Source organism: Canis lupus, chromosome 1 (genome assembly GCF_003254725.2).
Source record: "Canis lupus dingo isolate Sandy chromosome 1, ASM325472v2, whole genome shotgun sequence".
Taxonomy (NCBI): domain Eukaryota; kingdom Metazoa; phylum Chordata; class Mammalia; order Carnivora; family Canidae; genus Canis; species Canis lupus.
In genome coordinates this window covers 38,014,214-38,038,395 of record NC_064243.1, presented here as the reverse complement: position 1 = coordinate 38,038,395, position 24,182 = coordinate 38,014,214, and the positions used below count along the sequence as shown (strand labels likewise).

The following is a 24,182-nucleotide window of genomic DNA, read 5'->3' as shown; positions in this document are numbered from 1 at the left end:
TTCAATTTCACCTTGATGGAAACAACCATTCTGTTTTCCCAGTTACACTTCGTTTATTCAGTAGTAAATTAAATTACATACTTATAATTACCAATACAATCGGCATAAAGAGATTGGGAACAGACATCAACTCTTAGTAAGCATAGCATTCAAAGATAGGAACAGAATGTCAACATTCCAGAAGATGCATTAGTGTGAGCATTCACTTACTCTTTTTTGTTGTTGTTTTTTTTCATTCACTTACTCTAAGCAGGATCTGCTAACCTGAGTCAGTTTGGAGAACTATTGTTTTGTAATTGTAATTATGTTGTAAGTACATGATTAATAACCATTGTCTAACTAATGAATATAGTCAGAGAGAGAGTATGCACAGCATCTCCTAAAGAGCCTCATTATTTAGGCTACAAAGAACTTGACATTCTGGACCACACACTGATCTTGACTACTTTGTGACTGTGACTTTAAGATGAAGAAGAACATTTGTGAATCGGATCCTTTGTACACTATTCATTTAAGAAAGTGTTGACTTTAAAAAGTGGTGACTGAAGATGGAAGAAGTGTGAAATTCAACTATAGTTGTGAAATTCACAATCATTTACACTTTGATGCTAATGGTTCTAATGAAAATAACTTTTGCATATAGCACATTTAAAAGGGTTTTCAGGAACATTATCTCATTTGAGCCTCACACCCTATGAGCTCAGTACTGTAGGTATAGTCATTACCCTAGTTTCTGAGATGAGGGAACTGCGGCCCAGGAAAATGGAGTGATTGCTCTATGATTTTATGACATTAATATATAATAGTAATTCAAATCATATCACTTCAATTTTTTGTTTTTCCCTGTTTGTTGTGTAATAAATTATCTTGAGCATTTGTTCAATAGGGGGAAAAAGTGCAATGAATTACTACTATTTTTACCCTTAACTCCATTGCTACATGCTTACTACCCTATGAGTTAATATCTCTGTAGAGGTTTGTTTTTCCTACAAGACAGAGCTACAGGAAAACAGTGGTCATCTCCTCTTTGAATGCCAGTCCTATTTTTAATAGGACATATTAATTTGGCTGAACTGATTTCTAAGAGACAGAACTTTACCCATTTTAGGAATAAGAATACATCTTCGGAGCATGCTGTATTATTTCTAAATAAAATTTGGTGTTTTTCAAAAAGAGAGCAAGAAAAAAACTTGGAGATTTGAAGAGAAAGAACACTTCAGTGCCTTTTTAAGAGAACCTCAAGATGAGATGATTCATATTATTATCCTCACATTCGTAGGATGTTTGCTTACTAAATCTGTTTTTTCTATTTTTAATTCACTATTCTTTCTTTTTATTAACTTCTTCATGCTGACTTCATTGTGTCTTTTAATTATTAAACTACTTGAGTTGAATATTCATTTATTTTATATTTTCTTTGTTTTAATTTTTTATTTATTTATGATAGTCACAGAGAGAGAGAGAGAGAGAGAGAGAGAAAGAGAGGCAGAGACACAGGCAGAGGGAGAAGCAGGCTCCATGCACCGGGAGCCCGACGTGGGATTCGATCCCGGGTCTCCAGGATCACGCCCTAGGCCAAAGGCAGGCGCCAAACCGCTGCGCCACCCAGGGATCCCTATTTTATATTTTCAAAAAATATTGAAAATATCTTTGTCAGGTTATGATATGAGTCTTATCCTGGCTTTGATGAAATAATAGGAAGCTTCATCTTTCTCTACTTGATCAGAAAACATTTAAATAACAAAAATTATTTCTGTAAGAGTTGGAAGGATTTTCTATAAAAACTGGCAGTTTGGTGGAGTAACTTTCACTTTTTTTTTTTTTTTGATAGGTTGCTATATGTTCTGGATTTCTTTTAATAATTTATATTTTCCTAGAAAACTATCAGTTTCCGTTTCATTCATGGTTAAAAACTTATTTTCAGAGTTAAATAAACTAATCCTTTACTCATTTAAAATTTTTTCTTTGTATATTTTATTATTTTGTCTTTTATATTTTAATTTTAATTTGTTATTTTAAGAAGCATTTATGCTTCTTTCCCTTTTTTTCTCTTAATGATTAGCTAATGGTATGTTTTAAAATAATTTTTCTGCCCTCCTGCAAGTAATTTCCTTTCTTATATATTTATCAGTTCCAATTTTTGCCCTTTATTGTCTGTTCATTTCTATTTTCTAATTTCTGGTTTCATCTTTACTTATTCCTTCATTTTGTCTTCCTTAGGGGTTTGTATCTTACTGTGTATGTTCCAAGTTCTTGAACTGAATTCCTTACTTAATTTAATATTATTATTTAGTGATGTGTTTAAGTCTATAAACTATCTTCCTGTATGTAGGACTTTTTTATATGTCTTTTAAAAATGTTTTTCCTTTTATTATTTTACAATTTTTCTGTAATGTTAACCTTGATTTTTCTTTCAATTGTAAATTTTGTGAGAGGCAGTTTTTACATTTCAAAAAGGTGAGGATGTTTGTTTTACATTTAAATTACATTTATATTATTATTTGCTAGATTATTGAATTCTAGATAAGAAAAGCGATCTGATTATTTGTACCTTTTGGTATCTATTATGTTTTCCCTGAGGCTTAATATATGGTCAACTTTTACAAATTATCTGTGGATACTTTATGGTGAATTCTCTTTATGGTGATATGGACAGTATACATTGTGTTATATATTATGCATATATATACACACAAACATTTATTTATCTCGCTTTCTCCCTTTATATGTTTGCTGTATTTCACCATAAAATATATATAAACATATGTTAGCATTATATATATATATATATATATATACATATATATATATATCACAATCAGAATTATTATGTGACTCGGCATAATCCTTAAATCCCCATTATCTGAAGCTTCCATCATGCTCTTAAAGCATGTTCTTTGTCCCTATTCCTAAAGATTCTCATTGAATGAGTCTAAAACTTAGAGTCCCTCCTGCAGTAAGCAGGCCCTCTGTTGAGTAGGAGATTGTAGTGACTTAGAAGAAGGCCCTTGTGCACTCAGATCCTGTTTGACATTTGGTGTTGACTCAGCTCATTTAACTTTGTTTAGCAGCAACAAAACTGACCACATCTTTCCTTCCCTTTCTGATCTTAAGGCTGTTTTTCAGAGTTATAGGTAGTATGATGTATTGGTACTCTGCCTTTCCTCAATTTTGTTAAAAGTTTGTTTGGGTTATAACCATTTCCTAGTTTCATTGGGCATGAAAGTTTCTCTATTTTACATTATTTTTCTGTTTTCATGGTTTTAAAGAGAGCTCATTTGCTCACCTTTTGCCAGAAGTTCTTTAAAATTTTTTCCTCAATTAAGCCATAATCCTATTCAGCCAGTGATCTATCTCACCTTTATTTATTATTTTACAAAGTCTGTGTTTTTAAAATTTTCCTGAAACTATAAATCATTTGCTCTCTTAAAAATCTGGAATCAATATTTAAATCTAGCTTTGGTATACTATACTCATTTTCTAACTTTTTTAAAAAGATTTTTATTTATTCATGAGAGACACACAGAGAGAGGCAGAGACATAGGCAGAGGGAGAAGCAGGCTCCCCAGGGGGAGCCCAATTTAGGATGGTCCCAGGACCCAGGGATCACTCCCTGAGCCAAAGGCAGACTCTCAACCACTGAGCTACCCAGGCATCCCTCATTTTCTAACTTTTAAATACTCATTCTTGCCTAGTTTTTCCACTATTCCTCTATTATTTGAATAATACAGGTTTATGTAAGTTTAATCACCCATGCCCCCAGATAGTGTGGTTTTATTCTTGGGTTTACTACCTATTTTCCAGGGGATTTATTCAGATCCTTCTTTTGAAATAGAAGTTGGACAATTTAGCATTATCATACATCAGATATTCCACAATTCAGGGATTCAGTAGCCTGAGAATGGTAGAAAGAAAGTTGAATCTTTTGTCAGTCACAGCTGGGTCATTTAGTAAAATTTGTGCAGCTTTTCTCAACATTTGAATAATGGTACCAGAGTTCAGTTTTGAAAGGTAGAGATTAACCTTTCCTGCCAAGGGACATAGACATCAGTTATGGATTTATCTTCCTTGTAGCAAACTAATCACATGAGTAAGAGGGTATTTGAGAGGATTGTCCCATGGCCTATAGACTTTCTGTTTGGGAAGGTGTATGTTTTCTCCACCATAGACAGCCGCCTTTGTTGCTGTTGGTCAGGAGCTGTGAAAAAGGCAGAAATTCAGTTAATTTTTCTCCCCTTGTGCATCTTCATCTTCAGACTTGCCCCTTTAACATATGGTTGGATAACAATATAGTTTATAGCAATGCTATTTTGAGGTATCAAAACTAAGGCATAGAGAGGTCAAGTAAATCAATCAGCTTTAAGATTAGAAATTGAGTGTGAACACAGTGAACTCAGCTCTACAGCTGGGATCTCTACCACTATGCTATACTTTCTTTCTACTGGGATTTATTGAATGCTGATGATTCAAAGCTCTGAACTGGCCAGACATCATACTATGATTTTACAGAAAGCATGAATTTTTTAGATCTATAGGTAATATGTGAGCCTCATTTAGCCAAAGTGCTTGCTATTCTCTCAATTTTATGGGTCTCTTGATTTGTATGCTTACTGATCTCTCTCCCTACCCATTCTCTTGTGGAAGTGCATATGGACACTATCACAGCCAAAAGACACTCAGCCAAAGAGAATGGAAGGAGGACAGAGATATGAACCATCCACCAATGGAATAATCAACTTCTGGATATTTGAAAATTGATTAAATAGTATCATGATTTCTTTGTTCATTTTCTAGGAGATATACCCAAGGCTTTCTAGGAATAACCTAAGGTAGGGTAGTTGTTTTGTAGCTTTTTTTATAGGCCTACTCTTTTAGACCCATCCTGTTAAAGAAAGGTATGATTAAGATGAAGCCATCAATTGATCAAACATTCTGTTCAGATTTTTCTTTTTTATTTCTAATTAAATTTGATATTTTTCCAGAGTACAAGGAGCATCATGGTTCAATTGGCTCAGGGAAACAAACAGAGTATTTTCCTATAACTACTCAGTCAAAGGTCAGTTGCTAGGATTTGGTTGTTTATCCTCATGCAGTAAGGTATCATCTTTTCTCTTTTCTTTAAGCTTGACATCAATATAAGGGAGTTCAAGTTCCCTCTGCTGTTTCCAATGATTGATTTTTGAAGCAGAGGAAACATCCTTTTGCTGCACAAAGATCTGAGTCTACTAAGGCTTGTGAGGGCACAAAGCATTTCTATCAAATTTTTTCTTTAGAGAGACTTGAGAAAAAATTTAAAAACCTACACTTATAGCTATGCAAATGTACTCAAATATCTGCAGATGACCAGAGATGGCAAATGCATAACATCAACCCCACCCTTCCTGCATCTAAACCTGATAAGTTTCATTGATCAGGTTCTCTTAACCATGCTATACTCACATGCAATCTTTCAATAAAGGAGGCTAAGACTAGATGATCTTATGATGCAAGTAAGCAAGTAAACAAACACCTATTTGACACTCGTGCATAGAATAACACGCTATCCGGGCAGCCCGCACAGTTCTTGACTTTTCTTGTCATCTTGGATTTTGCCATATTGTTTAGCACTTTCCCTTTCAACACTAATAAAGGAAAAAAGTCTTAAATAATAGTTGTAATTGTATTTGTTGGAAATACTGAATCGAAGTAGAAAGCAGGTTATCTCGATCTGTCTCCAACTCGGCTGCCTAGTTTTGCTTGAATTACTGTCTGCCTTCCTTCATCCCATCTGGACTTCCTTTAGCCTACCGGTCCTTCTGAACTACCGTGGAGGTGCCTAGTGCAGGAGCAATGCCTTTTTATTGAAAGTCTACTATGTTTTACTTATTTTACATCATTACCTTTAATCCCTCCAAGAATGCTAACAGGTATTTATGATAATTCTATTTCAGAAATAAAGCAATGGAGGTTGCATTAGAAGATTGTAGAGCCTCCATGTGGAGCTGAGTCTTGATTCAGAGACTCATGTTCCCTTCAGTGTTCTCTTACAGAAACTGTGAAAGTTGCAATTCATGTAAAAAAGAAGAATCCATATGCAGATAAAAGTCTGCAGGGTGTGGGGAAGATATCTATAGAACTACCATAAAAAATTTCATTTAAATATTTTTCATATAGGTTCATACCTAGCTTTTGTGAGTTTAACTTGCCCAGGTTTTACTTTGTACATAGTTTATTTTTATGTAGCATGATATTAAAGTAATGAGTTACTATTCAAAATCCAATGACTCTCACATCAACAAATCTATAGATACTGAGTCCAGATAATATGGGTCTCCATGTTTTTGGAAAGGAGAAGCAAAGAGACAAAGTTTATGGAAAGAAGATTTAAGAAACTTCCCCAAAAGCAGCAGTGGGATCTCTATTAGCTTTATGAATAGGAATACAAATTTGAATGGCTTATAAATTATAAATTCAGTCTATCCCCTTTTCAAGAAGCACAAGGATTCTCTCTTCAGAGGGTGATCAGCAGTGTGTGCATTAGTCAGTACCATCCCTTCTCCTGTTTCATTTTTTTTTTCTGCTAGGAAATTTATTATTATTTGTATTTGGAGGTCTTTCCTATAATTATATGTGAAGCTGGGAATGAGGTGTGACATCAGAGGTAGAAAGAGAGAAGAGGAAGTTAAAATTAACATTGGGAGCAAGTGAAGAAGGTAGTTGGGACTTCCAGAAAGGTGAAAGGAATGCAATCACTTCCTATCCTCAGAATCAAAGAAACAGAGCATTTTAATGAGGAGTGATTACTAGAGTCATATACTATATAGAGTTCAAAGATCAGAACTGGGAAAAGGGCCACTGCTTTGGATGCTTATGAGGGCAATAATCTCTTTTAATAATGCTATTTTGGTACTCATTGATAGATACAAAAGCTGAATTCAAACAGTTAAAAAAGGGAGAAGTAGAAGGGCTGCACTCATTGGGGCTATGGTTATATTTATTCTATTATTTCATTGTCCTGATACTGTTTCCTACTGATCCAACTTAAAGTCTGATCTAAAACTGATTTAGGTACATATGTGGTGACTGATACTAAAATGACTGAATTATAGAAATTTTTTTTTAGAAATTCCTTTTAAAATGAAGCTAGTTTTTCTCTCTCAAAACTGAAAGGATTGTATTATTAGGGCTGCTTTAAGCAGTGAATTTATTGTACAAGTCACAGTCTCACTGGGTATCTTGCCTAAGTAACTTTGTTTAGAAGATAGATGGTTGGTTCAGATGCAAAAGGTGAACTCGGATTAAATAAAACAGCAAATTACAGATAAGATGTACTGCCTACTTTGTGTTCTTCTTTTCTTTTATACCCCCCATCTATAAAACACAATGACCTTATTAAGATTAGGTGTTCATGGTTCCCCTTTATAGACTGTTAAACAGACCAGACCTAGAAGTTCTGTTGATTGATGCTCCAAAATAAGGTAGGCTGCATTTCTACAAGTGACAACACTGATCATGCCACCCAGAAATGCCAAAGGAAGAGCTGCTTTAAGAAGGGGGCAGTCAGACCTCTAGAGCATCTACTATGCTTCCATCTGATTAGAACGAAGAACCAATATCATACAGAGAATGACAATAACTAAAATTGAGCCTTTCTGATGGCTAGGGGAAATTATCCAGATGACCAGGGCATATTGATTCTAAAGCAGAAGACCTGAATTCAAGCCATGGTGTTATTTATGTGATTATGAACAAGTTACTTAACCTCTTGATGTATTTCTTCCTTGCACAGGAGCATAAGGACATCATGACATCTGGACTAACATCCTACAGAATTGTAGAGAAGGTCAAATATAAAACACAAGCAACTATATATGAAAAGTGTTATGTTTTTATCTCCCCAATGCTTGGATTTTTATTTAACATTACAAATATTTTCTGAGGGATGCGTGGGTGGCTCAGTGGTTGAGCATCTGCCTTCAGCTCAGAGCATGATCCTGTGATCCCAGGAACAAATCCCACATCAGGCTCCCTGCATAGAGCCTGCTTCTCCCTCTGCCTCTGCCTCTCTCTGTGTGTCTCATAAATAAATAAATAAATAAAATATTAAAAAAAAAAAAAAACAAATATTTTCTGAACAGATCTACCAACCTAGAAAATGTTAGTGATCAAGAACTCTTTAAAGAATACTGACTGTTTCATTTAATATACCAAAAACTAAAAACACAATCATCAAACAAACAAACAAACAAACAACCTGAATTAGGTTGTCCAAGTAGTAATTTGTACAAGTAGTGAGTGGAAAACTCTAGATAAAACTGTATTCTTGGACTTCCAGGTTTTTGCATATTCATACAGCATTGCTAATGCAGGTACTTAATAATTAAAGATTTCAATGAAAAAATAAAAATAAGTGTAATCTTTTTCAAATCCAGTCAGGACCATCTTTCTATGAGATGAACCCACCTTCTAATACTTTGTTCAGAGTGCTAGTACCTTACCATCTCTCTTCTATGAGGACTGCTATGAATCTGTAGCAGTAATAGTCATATTGCCCCCTTATCCTGCCCCTTGAATGGATCCACAGTGGAATGGTCCACATAGGGCCAACTGTCCTGGGCATTTGCTGCCTGGATTCCTAGAGTATAAGCTATGAGACTGGGCAGCTGTAAGTGGCCATGTTTCCTGCCATAAATTTCTAGAGAATAGAGAGGTGGTTTGGAGAAAGAAGAGGAGGGGAGAGGAAGGGAAGAGAGGAGAGTGGTATGGAGTGCAAGTGGTGGGGGTGGGGGAGAGAAAGCTACTATACAGAGTAGAAAAGAAACTTGTGAAGCCCAGGTCCTTTTAAGCTGAGTTTCAGGCCAGACTCTTTCCAGAAACTTATTCACCAGCCTAGTTTTTCTCTTTTGAATTCCCTGATAGACATGCTGGTTAGCATATGAGCTTTGGGGTCAGCTGAACTGAGTTTAAATTCTATAGCCACACTTACTGGCTTGGTGATCTCAGGAAAGTTATTTAAACCCCAGAGCCTTATTTCCTTAATCTGTATCAGGGGATAAATGGTCCTTTCCTTGTAAGGTCTTTCTAAAGCTTAAATAGGGTACTGTGTATAAAATGCTTACTCCAGGCTTTGTACATCTTAGACACTTAGTAAATGGTAACTATTAGACACTCATAGATTCGTGGATTTAGACATTTGCTAGTGTAGAAAGAAATCTTTCTTAGGAACCATCTGGCCCATTGATTCTCATAAAACCCTCTGTGGAGTCTTACCTGCTTTGTAAATGCACTGGGAGAGGGCAAGGATAAAGGAGCTGGGGGGATTCTCCACCCTGACTTCTTCAAATAGAATGCCTCTGGTTTTTATCTGTCATATTTTGGCCTCCTCCTTAAAAAATAATGTTAGAGTTCAGCAAAAAGAAAAGAGAATTGAAAACATTCCAGGGCAACTTTCAAATGTTATAAATGAGAGAAACAGATGCCGTGAGTGGAGTGACTTGCTTCATTGCCTATCTTGTGAGATGATTCTGGGAAGTACACAGACTTCCCATTAATATCAGCAAGCCTGAAGGGGTGTTTGTTTCGTCACTGGGTCACCTTCACAGGTAATTCCCCAGGTACAAGGTTCCAGATGAGAGTGGCTCCATGTCCGAGTGCCAGAGTCTGCCTGAAGTTACAGATGGGGTCTGCAGCCAGATTAATCATCTGATACTATAAAGCCAATGTGTAGGCAGTTTAAAAAATGACAATGACTACACCCACTCTGCAGAATAAAAACTATTCTGTTCTCACCAGGTAGTTTAGGAATCATTAAAAACAAAAACTGCGAAGAATTTAAAATAGGCTTTGGAATGAACTTCTGATTCTTATGGGAAATGGGTAAAATCCTTAGTCATGTACAAGAAAGGGAATTGTCTCTATTGTGGTCTAGCCTAGCTCCCTCTTCATCATTCATGGTTTGTTGATAGAGTTAACATCCCACCCCAGCCTGGACGATGTTTCTCCTTTCTTCAATCAAGTTTTTAGTCATAATTATGGTGAAATTTTAGTCTCTGCATCTGCAATGGCTCAAAGATTATACTGTAAATCAACTGATTTCTAAGAAAGCTTCAATTCTGAAAAATGCCTGTTGCCGGCTAGGAAATAATCATGATTAAGATGACATTAATAGACAGTGTTTCTCGAGCACTGCAATGCTTCTGCTAGGTTGCAGATTGACAGGAAGAGAACCACTCCCAACACATGTACATACTTCAAGGTTACATTAAGTTCTTGATTTAATTAGCCAAAGATGCAAACCTAATCAGAAGAGAGGTAGTCACACAGGATAGGAGCATATGCAGCACATCTCCACGTAGCTCCCTGGGCTCCCCCCAAATTGTAACAGGAGCCCACAGCTGCCTGAGGCAATGTGCACACAAAGAGGACAAATGGTCATGCTTGCCCTGCCACTGCCTTTTCAAATCCAAGGTCTGGGTCATTTTCTGGAAGGAATCATGTAACAACCTATTTGCTTCTTGACCCCAACTCAGCGTCGGCAAGATGCATCTTTCACCAGGGAGTCAGCAGTCTCAGGGCCTGGGTGCCCCAGAATGGAAACTCTGCTTCTGAGTTTCCAGAGTTCTCTGGGAAACCCTATGTTCCAGTGAGTATTCCCTGGGTGCCCCCATTCTGGGGTATACTCTCATGCAGTGCGTCATTGAATCCCCATGAAAAGCTATTACAGATTCACAGTCACTATCCATAGCCTTAGGCTCATCTAAGTTTCTAAATTCAGAACTTCCAGATTTTAGACAGGCTGTATGGTACACATGACTTACTAATTTGTGCGCCTCCCCACGCCCCCGGTCCCCTACCGTGAAATCTGAGGCAGTAGCCAGCAAGTGCTCACTTTATACCTGGAATAAAGACAGACTATGAATTGCCTTACTTTGGTTCAGTCAGAATTTGCTGCAAATTAGTTTGTGCTGAATGTGTGAATGAATGATCATTTGGTTCTAGGAACATTGTGGGTGTTGCCTGCAGACCAGGGTTTGTTGACCTGTAGTATGACCTTTATCCTGCAGCGAGGAATTTCAAGTTTAGAGAGTTTAAGCAACTCACCCAAGGTTACAAGCAGTAAGTGGTAGGGGAAAAAAATCCCAACTGAAGTCTGCCTAGACTCCAAGTTTGCTTCTTTAATAACAATATCATATACCTACCTTGGTTCTCTGTCACATTGAGGGAAGTTTCCATTTTCTGAGTCTTTCTAATAGGGTCTGGACCAGGGAGAGGGCAAGCGAGGCACTGACTTCAGGTGCAAGACAAAAGGGAAGATGCCAAACAACTCAGTTACCAAGATAAAAAATTTAAAATTCAGTATATTAACAATTTAACTTAATACAAAAAAAATCCCTGATGAACCAAATATAAAACATTTAAATCAAGATGTGATCAGTGTTATTGGTTTTTCATTGTGTCCAAGACTGCACTATGGCTCCAACAGCACTGCTGTCTGGTTGCTGTCTGAGTACTGCTCTTTCTCAGTTCTCACTGCAGTAAGAGGGAGTATGACAGCGCATTCCCTTTTCAAGGAGGGTGGCTCTACACTGGGGCCCAGGAGAAGCAGCGCTCCAATGCACAGAACCCATGCACATCACTATGCTCCCTGATTACTGGGATGAAAAATCCCTTCTGGCTACCCGGACATGATTGTTAAACTGCTACATCCCAGCCTCAATTACACAAAGAGAAGGGCTGATATTGTTCATAGATATTTCAACAGAGTTGAGGGATTGGAATGGAAATGTTTAAGTTGGTCTACTTTCACGTTCAGGATTGTTATCAGCCAAGGCTCAGGAGAAAAGAGAATCCACTCTAATGAAGAGAATTTTCTGAAGGAATGAATTACTGGGTCAGGTGACAGAAAGAATATTGGATACCTAGAGATAAGCAACAGCGGGAAGCTGATAGCACCCTCTGGTCTAAAGGGAAACAGGTAATAAAACTGGTGTTCCCAGAATCGGAGAGAGCTTGAACAGTGAGAAGGGGCTGCCAGACAGGAGCCCTGGTTGTGAAGGGGCCCTGCCCAAAGCAGGGAGGAAGAGGGGAACCCAAACTCTCATTCCCCTGACTGGTAGGACAGAGCTGGCAGGGAGCCTGCTGGTGCAGGGGGCTCAGTCTCCTGGGGAAGAGAAAGGCATCAAAGAGACAAGAGAGTATATGGGGCAGGGAGAAACTGGAAAAAACCACACAATGAGTTGTGTTCATTGATTTTCACAAGCTCAGATTCCTATCAAGGTACTCCTGTCTTTTAGTGACAGAGCCAAGAAGCTGTTTGATGAAAGCAGGAGGAATGCAAAGATAGTCACCACTTAATGTTATCACTACCACCTAAGGAAAATAAATGCTTTTATGCAAGATTGTTATTGATTACAGAGTATTATTCCCATTGTGCAAAAAAAGAGACTGATTTCCTTCCCCTGTTTTCATAATCATAAGAACAATTAAATTGCATAGAAAAGAGAAATACTTATGCTAATGTGAGGCCTTGCAATATGACTTAGATTTCTTTATTCTCCTAACCCAAACAATAAGAGAAAGAATAGAAAAGAAAGCAGGAAGATTTTAAACACTAAATGATCCTTCTGAATCAGCATTCAAAGACAACAGAAGGACTCAATGGGGATTTAAGTGAAGTAGCTATTTTTGTACATATTGTAAGAGCATGGTTAAAGAGTGATGGTCATTTACTTGGTATGACTCATGGCCAATGACGTAGACACATTCGGGAAGAAGCTGCGAAATCTAACTTGGGGTAACTATAGATTTGCCTTCCATTTGCATAGCTACACTGGGATATTATTTACTCTGGTATTCTGATGAGTAAGGAGGAGGAGGAGAATGAGAGCAGCATAGTTACCTGCCCCTGGGGTTGACCAGGAAACAGTCTACCATGACAGCAGATCTCTTGGTTCTGGTCCTTTTGCATGCCTTCAAGTTTTATGCCATAATTTATGACCAAATGGCTTTGCTGGTCTCTTCTAATGCTGTGTTAACTTTCTGCTGCTACTGGGCTCAGTTCTCCATGGGTCACCTGGATCAAAACAATGGCCAGCCTTTTAAATGCCCTTATCATAGAATTGGATAAGTTACTTGAGGTTAATGTAAGCCATCACATAGAAAATGCTATTAAAATTTTTCCTATAATTATATCACACATATCTCAAAAAGGAGTTTTCAGGCTATCTACCTTATTGGTAGGATTTTGTTTCATGTTGATAGCACTATTTCCTCCTTTGTGTGGACATTTAACCATATTTTAAATATTCAGTTTCTTTTTCTGCCTCAGCTTTCCACTTTCCACTTTAATAGAATGAAACAATTTTTTTTTTTTTTTTTTTTTTACCTTTCTTTTTTCTTTCAGACAATCCCAAAGGAGGAGATACCAAAGTAAATTTTCAGGACAAATTGGTTTTGGGGAAGTGCTTATTCATTAAATTTAGTATAGCCAGTGTTTATTATTTTTTCTGTATATAACATTGGACTTTGTGTTGGGAATTTAAAAATACATAAGGCTCAGGCCCTCATTTTCAGAAATGTCAAGTCTGATGAGGGAAACAAACTTGTAAAGATAATTTCATCTAGTGTGTTAAAGATAATAACCAAAGTATAAATACACTTTCCTGGATGTAGGCATTCTGAGCCAACATGCATAAACAATTAGAGAATAAATTCAAATACTTGTATTTAAAACAGCATGGTAATGGTGATTAATTAATTAATGTAACATGCATAAAACAGCCTAATGCTTGTCACATATGCATCCAAAAATGATTTGTATTATTTATTGACTCCAAAAAATTATTTGCACCATGTATTTCTCCCTTCTAAAATTTTCTGTTAGGCAATTACAAGGATCATCAATGCTAAGCTAAACAGAGCTGATACAATTATACACTCCATGTGTATGTGTATACAATTAAAGAATCATGAATTTTGTTTTGAGGTGTAACTGACATGCACCCATTCTGAGGATGAAAAGACTGAGGTTTAGATGGTTTGAGTGACTTGCCCAAGTCACTGAGCTGTTTGGAGAACCCATGCTTGGTAATCCTGTACAGTACCTTACACTTCAGAGAATGGCTGTCTTCCCTGCTCACCTCATCCTCTCCCTGTAGTTTCTGTCTGCATTAGAAATGTCCCTCCTCCCATGAACATTTCTGATTCATGCTTCTTTGACAGTGAAGCTGAGCTGTTCTAACATTGATGAAGTGTGAATGAGATGCTGTTATTAATACAAACAGAGGCACCCTCTGGGTATTATGCATTTATCAGATCAAGCATCAAAATATGAAACTACAAAAACAACTAATGAAAACAAAATGAATATTGTTAGCTAAATTAATGCTGTCATCTTCCCCAAGTGTGTCTTCAAATGAAATGGTCCAACAGCAAAAATAGAACAAGCTGGGAACACTTAGTTCTATGGTGTAGAGAATTTGAAACACAGACTTATTTTCCAATGTGTTAAACTGCTCAAGTGTCAGTGGTGAATGACTATTAGCATGTGAGGACCCCAGAAAAATCCAGTATGCCCCCTCCCAGCATTTCTTATAGAATTACAGCATAGAACAATAACAGCCACATCAATAAAATTAATCTGGATTTTGGAACCCAACCCAGAGATACCCCCCTGCCTCCTACTCACTCACCTACTTACTTTAGGAGTTTTAAAGGCATTGCCACTGTCCCCTTCCACTGCCAAAATATTTGACTGCCTTTGCAGCTGTGCTTTGCTTCACAGACAGCAGGAATACCAAATCAAGAAAGCATATTGCTGTGCATATTTATTTGTTGAAACTAAGTAATACTCCTGAGAGTAGTGAAATTTGTATCTGTACCTATTAAGCTCATTTTCTATCCTTTTCAATTCAGTGGTTTATGCCTTTGTGGTCCATGTTTACATGCAGAAACACTCTAGTTTCTGTGTACTGGAAGCATGGTGGTAGGTCAAGGCTTGCTCTGTCACCTCTAGAGTTGCCTGGGTTTGAAGATAGTGGCAATTCGAGTACTGGTGGTTCAAGGTTGTTTTGTCATAAAAAGTGGTGGGAAGGGGCCATTGATGATTCCTTTAATTTCTCTATTGTCCAACATGTCTCATGAATGGGATTCTGTAGAGGAAATCAGAGTGAGAAGCTAAGGCACCTTCTCCTATAAATGCTGTCCAAAATCCAAAGTGGATAATTCTGGCCAATGAGATCAACCCAGATGCCAGAAAATGCATATTGAGCATGACATGCTCAATGGCTAAGACCTTCTGACCATCACTCCAGTCACAACGATACTTGCCTGACAGTGATAATTGCAGAGCATAGATTTTATGAGAGTCTTTGCGTAACTGATCTAAAAACATTATGATGTTATTTGCTTTAACTCTTTCAAATCTCAAAATTTAACACTTTATTCAATTTGCACTGAAAATTTGGAAGTAGAAAAGATATTGTGTTTGGCATCCCAAAGGTCACAGTACAGTAGCAAAGACATGGGCAGGTAGTACTAAATAATATGAGTGATGCCGTAAGGTTGGCTGGGATGTGTCAGGGAGAGGTGGGATTACTTAGAGAAAGTAGGACAGGGATTGACATCGAACTAATCCATGAAGAATAAGTAAGAATTCTCTGAACAAGGTAAAAAGTATTAGAAACAGAAGGAAGATTGCATGTGAGAAGTATTATGGACACTGATAAAAATCGGCTGCTTCTTGAGATTTGTCATTCTACTTCGTGGTGTCCATTTATTTTACCTGGAAGAAAATAAATTAGTAGCATGTGAAAAGCAACAACAACAACAACAACAACAACAACAAACAAGACAGAGGTTCCTTCAGTCTTTTGGGTCTAAATATATGTCCTCATGAAATCCTTATATTCAGGCCACACTTGAACCATGCTTGAGACATTATGTAACTATTGAAATATTGCAAGATCTCACTGACCATCACCATTCAGTCAGGACTGGAGGTTAAAACTTATAAAGAGATTTTTATATTCTTTTTTTTAAAAAGATTTTATTTATTCATTCTGAGAGACACACACAGAAAGAAGGCAGAGACACAGGTAGAGGGAGAAGCAGGTTCCATGCAGGGAGCCCAATGCGGGACTTGATCCCTGGACTCCAGGACCACTCCCTGGGCCGAAGGCAGGCGCTAAGCTGCTGAGTCACCCAGAGATCCCCCAGATTTTTATATTCTGATAAAATGATCGATGCTTATGCCATTTTTGCAACCATACCACCTTTCCAAATATGATTCCAGTAATATTATTTCCTAGATGACTTGGTGCCAGATCATGTTGGATATGAAATTTCATGCTGAAATTCTCTGAGGTGCTCATCTATTTGACATTAGAAATGCCTCCAGAGAATTTTCTAGTCAGTAAGCTTGCATAATTTTTTGTTACAGAAATTAAAGGAACAACTATTCATATAAATGACATTTTTAATATGTAGGGAGAGTCCTCTTCTAGGTCAGTAGAGTACAGGAAATATAAATTATAGGAAATTTCTTCGGTGAGATATAGATACCTAGGCTTAGAAAGTTTTATCAGGAAACTACCTGTAAATTCAAAGACATAGGATATAAGTCTGCATAAATATGGGCCATACGGAGAAAGTTCCCTATTAAGAAATCCTTAAAATGAAGTCTAGAAATTGGCCTTTCAACTTCTCACATAACTTGACATTAAATGTCCTAATCACTAATAGGGAAGCCTAGGAACTGCTTGGCTAATAGCACAGGGATATTGCAGTGTTGGTGATTGCATCCATGAGTGTATGGATATTGGGTGTGGTATATCATTAACTCATCAATATACCTCTCATCACATTTTGTAAAAGGCTATTTGGTGAAATTATTGAAAGAACCAAGTGTTCTATAGCAATTTAGGACTAAACGAACATTCTTTTGTTTTTTTACTATATGTTAGGTATTGTATTAGCATTCAACAATGCAAAAAAAAAAAAGACAGAGAGAGAGACAGTCTTTGTTTTGGGAGAGGGTAATGAGTGCACAGTCGCTATGGTCAGAAGCTATATTGTTTTCTCCACAACCAGTCTTCCTTCTGTCATCATAAATGAGTCATGCAAAAACCTTTTTTTGGGGAAAAAAGTCCCCACAGAATGGAAACATTTTGTCTGTGGTTACAGTCTGTTCTTCTCTCTTCTCTTTCCTCACAACCTAATTATCTAGACCCCAACAAGGATAGGAGTAGTAGGACATGAGTCAGAGAACTATTGGAGGTTAGAGATGGGGATATATCATATAAAACCTTGTAGGCATGTTGGAACTTGGGCCATTACTTTGAATGACATGGTAAACTATTAGAGAGTTTGAGGCAGAGAAAAGTATGGTATTATTTAACTTTTAAAAAGATCATTCTGGGGATGCCTGGGTAGCTCAGTGGTTGAGCATCTGCCTTTGGCTCAGAGAGTGACCCTAAGTCTGGGGATTGAGTCCCACATCGGGCTCCCTGTGAGGAGCCTGCTTCTCCTTCTGCCTACGACTCTGCCTCTCACTCTGTTTCCTTTATGAATAAATAAATAATATCTTTAAAGAAATAAAAATAAAAGGATATATACTATATAGTGAGACTAAACCACAAGCCATAAAGATTAAAGAAGGGATCCCAGAAAGACCTCAAAAATTCAGGTGATAGATAATAGAAGCTTGAATTAGATTGGCAGTAGTAGGTGTGGTGAAAAGTTCTCAGTTCTGGAAATATTTTGAAGGTGGGGACAATAGGATTTTTCTAACAAGTTGAATGTGGGATATAAGAAAGAAGGAATTCAAAGATGAAATCACTCATTTGTCCTTTCGATATTTATTCATTTAACTCAGCTGAGTAAAAACTCATGGGCAGGAATCTTAGGCACAATATCACCATTGCATCTTTCCATCAGAAGAAGATCTGTTTGAGAATGTGGTACAGACACTACAGCTGCCCTAAACTGGAGTGGTCCAAATGTTACCATATTTCATTCCATGCTCAGTGGTATCAAGCAGTCTGTCCAGCTGAATTTCTTATAGAACTGTGTCTACAAAGTGCAACAACAGTCTCTATCAGGATCTATATTAGCTTTGGTAAAAGAAACAAGATCTGATTCTGGAGCATCTATTCTTCACTCATTCTAACTAGAGAAGCTAAGGCTTAATGTCAAAATACTGTAATTTAACACTTGGGTTGATTTAGGGGGAATGTAAGTCCACAAAGGTTATAGAAATTATAATGATACACATGCCCCAAATAAGAGCCAACTCAGATTTTCTCAAAGTTTTTTCTTTTCCTGATACACATGCCCCAAATAAGACCCAACCCAGATTTTCTCAAAGTTTATTCTTTTCCTATTTTACTGCTACTCAGCCCTAAAGCTGTAGTAAGAGATTAGGATTATCTAATATGGGGTTTTAATTTATACCTGATTTATCAGCCATATGACATATTTTAGATATTAAATGTATCACTGTTGTTATGGCAATGTTATAATTTTTCATATTTTCTTAAAAATCACAGACACTCATGGATGGAAATAGGTGAAGAAATCATTTAATTTCCTATTGTTTCTAGGAAGATTGGGTTTAATATTTTCCAGGGAAGCTTCCAGGGAAATTCTCATAACCTCAGTGAGTGACCCAATTTTCCTTAAAAATCAAGAACTCTGTGTTAGGAAAAATGTTCCTGATTGTGGGCCCCTCAGAGAAGCTCCAATTGCCTCCAGCTCAGCCCCATTCCACTTCTAAGGAGGTGGCTTAGATGGTACATGATGATCAAGGGCTAATACTAGGCCACATTTCCAAGAGAGCAATTTCTCTTTGGCACATCATGGGATTTATTTATTTTAACTTAATCAATGTACTGATTCTATTTTTTAAAATATACATGGAAATAAATACTATTTTTTAAGATTTATTTATTTGAGAAAGAGAGTGTGAGTGCAAACAGGGGAGGGGAAGGGCAAAGGGAGAGGGAGAGAGACTCTCAAGCAGACTTCCAACTGAGCACAGAGCCTGATGTGGGGCTCAATCCCAGTACCCTGAGATCATGACCTGAGCCAAAACTGAGTCAGATCTCAACCGAGCCACCCAGGTGCCCCAATACATAACTATTAAAATATACTTCTGTCTTTGTACCACCCAAAGTCATCTTGAAAAATGGAAGATGGATCTATATAAAGTGTTGGTCCTGCCATGCCTTCTGTGCACTGATCTTTACAGGATAGCTGTGATTGTCAAGTTCTGCTTTTTAGCCCATAAATATCTTGGCTCTAAAGTGAGGATGTTAGGCCAGATAAATTCCGAAGTTCCTTCAATCAGTAAAATCCTCAGGTTTCTTTTCAGTTCAGTGTTAACTGAAAACAAAGTTCAGCAAGCCCTGCAGGCACCTCATACCTGTCTGAATGCAATCACATGCCTTCTCCGTAACTTTCCTCCCCTAGGCCAGATGTCCCAGTTAGGGCCTTCTTTTTTGTCTCTTACATACAGTGTTTCAGCTTTTCCAGTGACACCTCTCTGGCTGTGCTTGGAAGGGAAAGGTGGTGCTGGAGCTGACAGTGTGACTAGCACCATGTCAATCACCCAGGCAGAGACACGCGCAACACCCATGATGTGTGGTAGATGGCAAAGTTAGCAAGTAAAAATAGCTGGGAGGATGGAAAAGCCCCAAAGGTGTGAAGTCTCTAGCTTTTCTTTTTTTTTCTCCTTGAGTTTTCCTTTTTATTATTATTTTTCTTTCCTTCTTATTTACTAATCTTCATGTTCCAAAATGTAGTGAAATTATTTAGAAATACAGAAGATAATATTTGAGTTTGCAAGCAGTTATCTTCTGATTTAATAAAAAAAAAAAAAAAAAAAAAAAACCTGAGAAGTAAGTTTTACCCATCTAGAAGTTTTTATTAGTATTGTGAAATCCTCAGCAAGACCCTTGGAGCAGATCTGATAAGAAGAATTATCAGAATTAGGGGGGCTGTGAATTAGGGAGTTAGCTTGGACCAAAGGAATCAACCTCTTTTATACTTTTGGACTTAAGCTAGGCTAAGGGGTAGCAGGATAAATAAGAACACCAAGTACTCGTTTTATGTCATGAATTAGTTGGCTAGGATGTTGTCTTATTAGAACCCATCAAATGTTTCCATCATCCCATTTTCCTACTGATCACACACAAAAGGATGAGCTGTAGAACTCACATTTTCAGCATCAGAGAGAAAATGGGGGTATTACCATAGTAATGAACCCGGTGCATAGAAGGCCAAGTGTTAACATTTCATAGAGGACTGTATTTTCTAATGGACCAGGCACATTGTGTGCTTTTCTCCCAGGCTGGGTACAATAGATCAAACGTCTCTAACCAGAGACATGCTTAATCATTAGGTCTAAACAGGTAAGTACATCACCCTCAGACAACATGGCCCACAGATAGTTTGGGTTCAGGGTGCTCACCCAAGTTCACTTGTGCTTTTTCTGTCAACACTTATCCACTCATCTCTTTGGCTACCATAATTTGCTGCCTGTAAGGTTTTTCAGCAAGTGTAAATCACTGTGATTTTTCAACATTTAATTAATGATAGATTCTCCTGTAAAGGGGAAATATTCACCTTTATATCCTACCCAGCGGCTACTGTGTCTGTTTCAAATGTATGTGAATCAAATTTATGATCTCTCTTGATCCAAAATAATATCCTCCTCAACATGCTTTACCATAAAGGAATTTAAAAAAGAGGAAATTATTTTCCACTTAATTTTTTAGACAACTGATTTATATTTTTTATTTTATTTTATTTTTTTTATTTTTTAAAACAAAGTTTTGTTTTGTTTTTTAAACTGTATTATAATTCACTCACTGATCTAGGCATGGGGGATAGAATGGTGAACAAGAATGAACATCTCTTACTTATAGGCCTTACACGTCAATAGGGAACTTAATGCCATTAACTTAATGTTTTGAGTATTATGATTATGTTAGTCTTAATTTGTAAACACAATAACTTATGAGAATATTAATGGACACTGATTATTCATGGCAATTGCCTGCCATGCAGAATGCCATTATCTGTAATCTCATGTGAGTGTGTTAATGTGAGTGTGTGTGTCTGAATGCTTACAAAGAACTACACTGTGTGGTATAAATTGTCAGTTATGTTCACAATACTGTGAATTTCAGTAAGGATTGTCATTAAAGGCTCATAAATTCTAGCAGTAAATTCATCTCAGAAGCACAGATGAAAAAAAAGAAAAAAAACATAGATTATGCAACATGTATCATTTTATGAGTCTTTAAGAATTATATGAGTAATGTAATTCAGTGGGAAAAACAATAATTGATAAATAATTAGTGAAATAGATTTCAACCAGCAAGGATTCCAACATAGAATTTTTTTTCTGTTTAGCTTTGAATGTATTGCAGAAAATTTAAAACCCACAATTTGCATAGTTTGCCTTCATAACTTCATGTAATAACTGGAGAAGTCACTTGTATATTTATTTTACTATCTCAGGGGAAAGACATTTATCAGACAGCAACATTATAATCAGACCCTATGTGAATTTCTTCGAATTTTAGAGAAAAGGAAATAACCACCAGCCTAATAAAAAAAATGCTTTGACTTTTTATTTTTTGAGTCTCAAGTGAACTCTGAGACAATAAACATTCACTGAAGTTGATAATTCAGCAAATCTGCCCATGTAGATTTGTGTTAAAAGCATCTTCCTTAAACACTGACTAAAATCACATTTATTTATGAATTTTAGCACTAAGTACAGGTTCCTGCATAAACTTGGCTTGTGTGCAGTAAAAATGTGCAAAGCACAACATCAGGCCACAAGAAGAGGGCTCTTGGCTTTTATGTGCATTTGGAATAGTTATTTTCAGGTGAAACATTTAAACATCAGAGAGATCTTTCAGCAAAATGGCCAATTTTGAGAATGCTTTCTTTTCTCATGTCCTTGGTCGATGATAAGAATTCTATTTTAACAGAGCAGAGGCAAGAGTATGCAATCCGGTGTTCTATAAGTGCCTACATGTGGATTAGACTCAAATATTTGTCTGAAATGAGTTATATTAGCATTATTACTACATTAAATGAGTAACATAAATGAGTTATAGGCAGAATATGCAGTTATAATTACTACTCTTCTAAAATCTGTGTTTTTGGAGAAGTGATGATCAGAGCGAGTGCAATAGTTCTCTATCTGTGATATCCTAAGTTGCAAAGAAAATTGACTGATCAAATTCAGTGATATTATAGGAGAAAGACCTGGTGGCTGTACTAATCATCCTGGCAGTGCCCTTTGAAGATTCAGATGGGAATGGTAGCAACAGTCAAATGAATGGCTAGCAAAATTAAAATTGATGACCACATTACATATTATACTGGAGCTCATACATTACAGTCAATGAAAGGAACCATGTACAAATAGAAAAGCCACTATTTCTGCTAGTTCCTAATTATATCACTTTTTTCCATCTGTTCTCATTCTAGCACCTTAACTCATTCTAGTTGAGAAAGAAACAGGTCTCTTTAGGCCTGAGACACCAAAGTAAGGGCTTTTTAAAGTACAAAATATAATAAAAATGTGAAATAACAATTTTTATCACCTTGTTGAAGGATTATAAGGCCACTGGAAATATGAGATGGTGTGAAGGTTAGTGCAATATAAGGAGAAATATGGTTCCTGCTCCAAGCTGTTACTATGGGATTTTTGGCTTTGATATGCCAGACACGGTGGCAGGCCTTGATAGGTTTGGAGCACACAGGTAACTAATGCTTTACTGAACGGTAGAAATAGAAGACCAAATGATCATTGTCTGTGGAAGGATCCACATCATTTCCAAGTTCGAAGCAAATAAACAGATGAACAGACAAGGAACTTGCAAGTTGTGATCAATGGGGCCACGCAATGGAGAGTACTTTCTGGGGAAGGAAGGGCACATTTAGTTTGAGGGTCAAAGAGAAGTAAGACTTGTGAAGGCCTAGCATTAAGGGAAATGAGAAATTCAGTACAGAATCATTGGTTGAAGCTACAGCAAAACATCATTCCAAAGTCTGGCCTGTGGAAGATCATGTGCTGTTCAGTACAACCTTCTGTAGGGCAAGGATTCATTTTCTTAATCTTTCCTGCACCTTTGCACCGCAAGCACTGGTACTTATTTTAATACATATTTGTGATTTTTTTCTATTTTGATTCTTTATTTCTCTCAATTTTGGATGTCTTAGCTATCAAACCTGGCCTCTTTAGCCTTTACCACCAAGTCCATACCAGTTGTGCATGTTATTGCAGAGTAATCTTGTGTTTTCCAATGGAATGCCTCTCCTAGCCCTTCTGACAACTTCAAGGTTCAACTCAAGGACTATGTCCTCTATACTAGTCTCTTTTGTTTGGTTCAGCTAGGAGATGATCCCCTTCCCTCTAGCCTATCATTGCTCTTTGTAAACGCTTATTTTGTAGTACCCACCACAAAGTGTTGAAATTCTATTTACATTTCTGTTTCTCTACATAGACTATAAGTTCTTTGAGAATAGGGACTTCTCACCAGCACCTGGTTCACTGCATAATGTGAGGTTGATTCTTAATAAATATCAACTATTTACTGACAAGAATCTCAGCATTCACTGAATAAAAGAATGAATGACTATAAGAAGGATTGATCATATGACAACTCTAGGGCTGCATTGATTAACCTAACCAGCTGAACTCCCTTACAAGTGGGGATATTCATAGGAAATTGATACATTTTTCAAGTATGGAATCTGCTTAGAAAATTGAGAAATCAAAGCAGCAAATCAATACTTAAAAAGAGTCAGAGAACTAAAACTTCTTGATGCCTAAATGCATATAAACCTGAGGCAAAAGAAAAATTGTAAAATTAAAGAATGGAAGTGTCTTTAGGAAACATCTAACCAAACTTCCAGAAGGAACATAAATGAACTTTTCCATAGGTTATCACAAGGTTGTTGGTGAAGGACCAAAATCCAAGCCTCCAAACACTCCCATTCCTGTGCCATTTTCTCTACTCTCACTGTTGTGACAACTCCCATTTCCAGTGCTTATGCATCCACCATAGAATGCAGATAATGTGTTTCTCTTCTGTTTTGCTCTCATGAATAATTTTCAGCAACTTTCTGTTGCCCTGCTGGGTTTACCCTTGCAAAGGACATCTGGTCATGCAGCAGAGAAT

General features: G+C 37.0%; 1 protein-coding gene across 15 annotated transcripts in view; it reads left to right on the top strand.

The window, feature by feature from the left end:
- LOC112644266 (DDB1- and CUL4-associated factor 13-like) overlaps positions 1–24,182 on the top strand; it is a 205,509-nt gene that overhangs the window by 144,346 nt on the left and 36,981 nt on the right. For 13 of the 15 annotated variants that reach the window (XR_007412645.1, XR_007412643.1, XR_007412632.1 and 10 more), the window contains one exon: positions 7,769–8,167. The exons of the other annotated variants lie outside the window; for them this stretch is intronic. The gene's annotated coding sequence lies outside the window, so the exon portion shown is untranslated. Of the gene's footprint in view, positions 1–7,768; positions 8,168–24,182 lie in introns of those variants that run through there. 15 annotated transcript variants of the gene reach the window in all.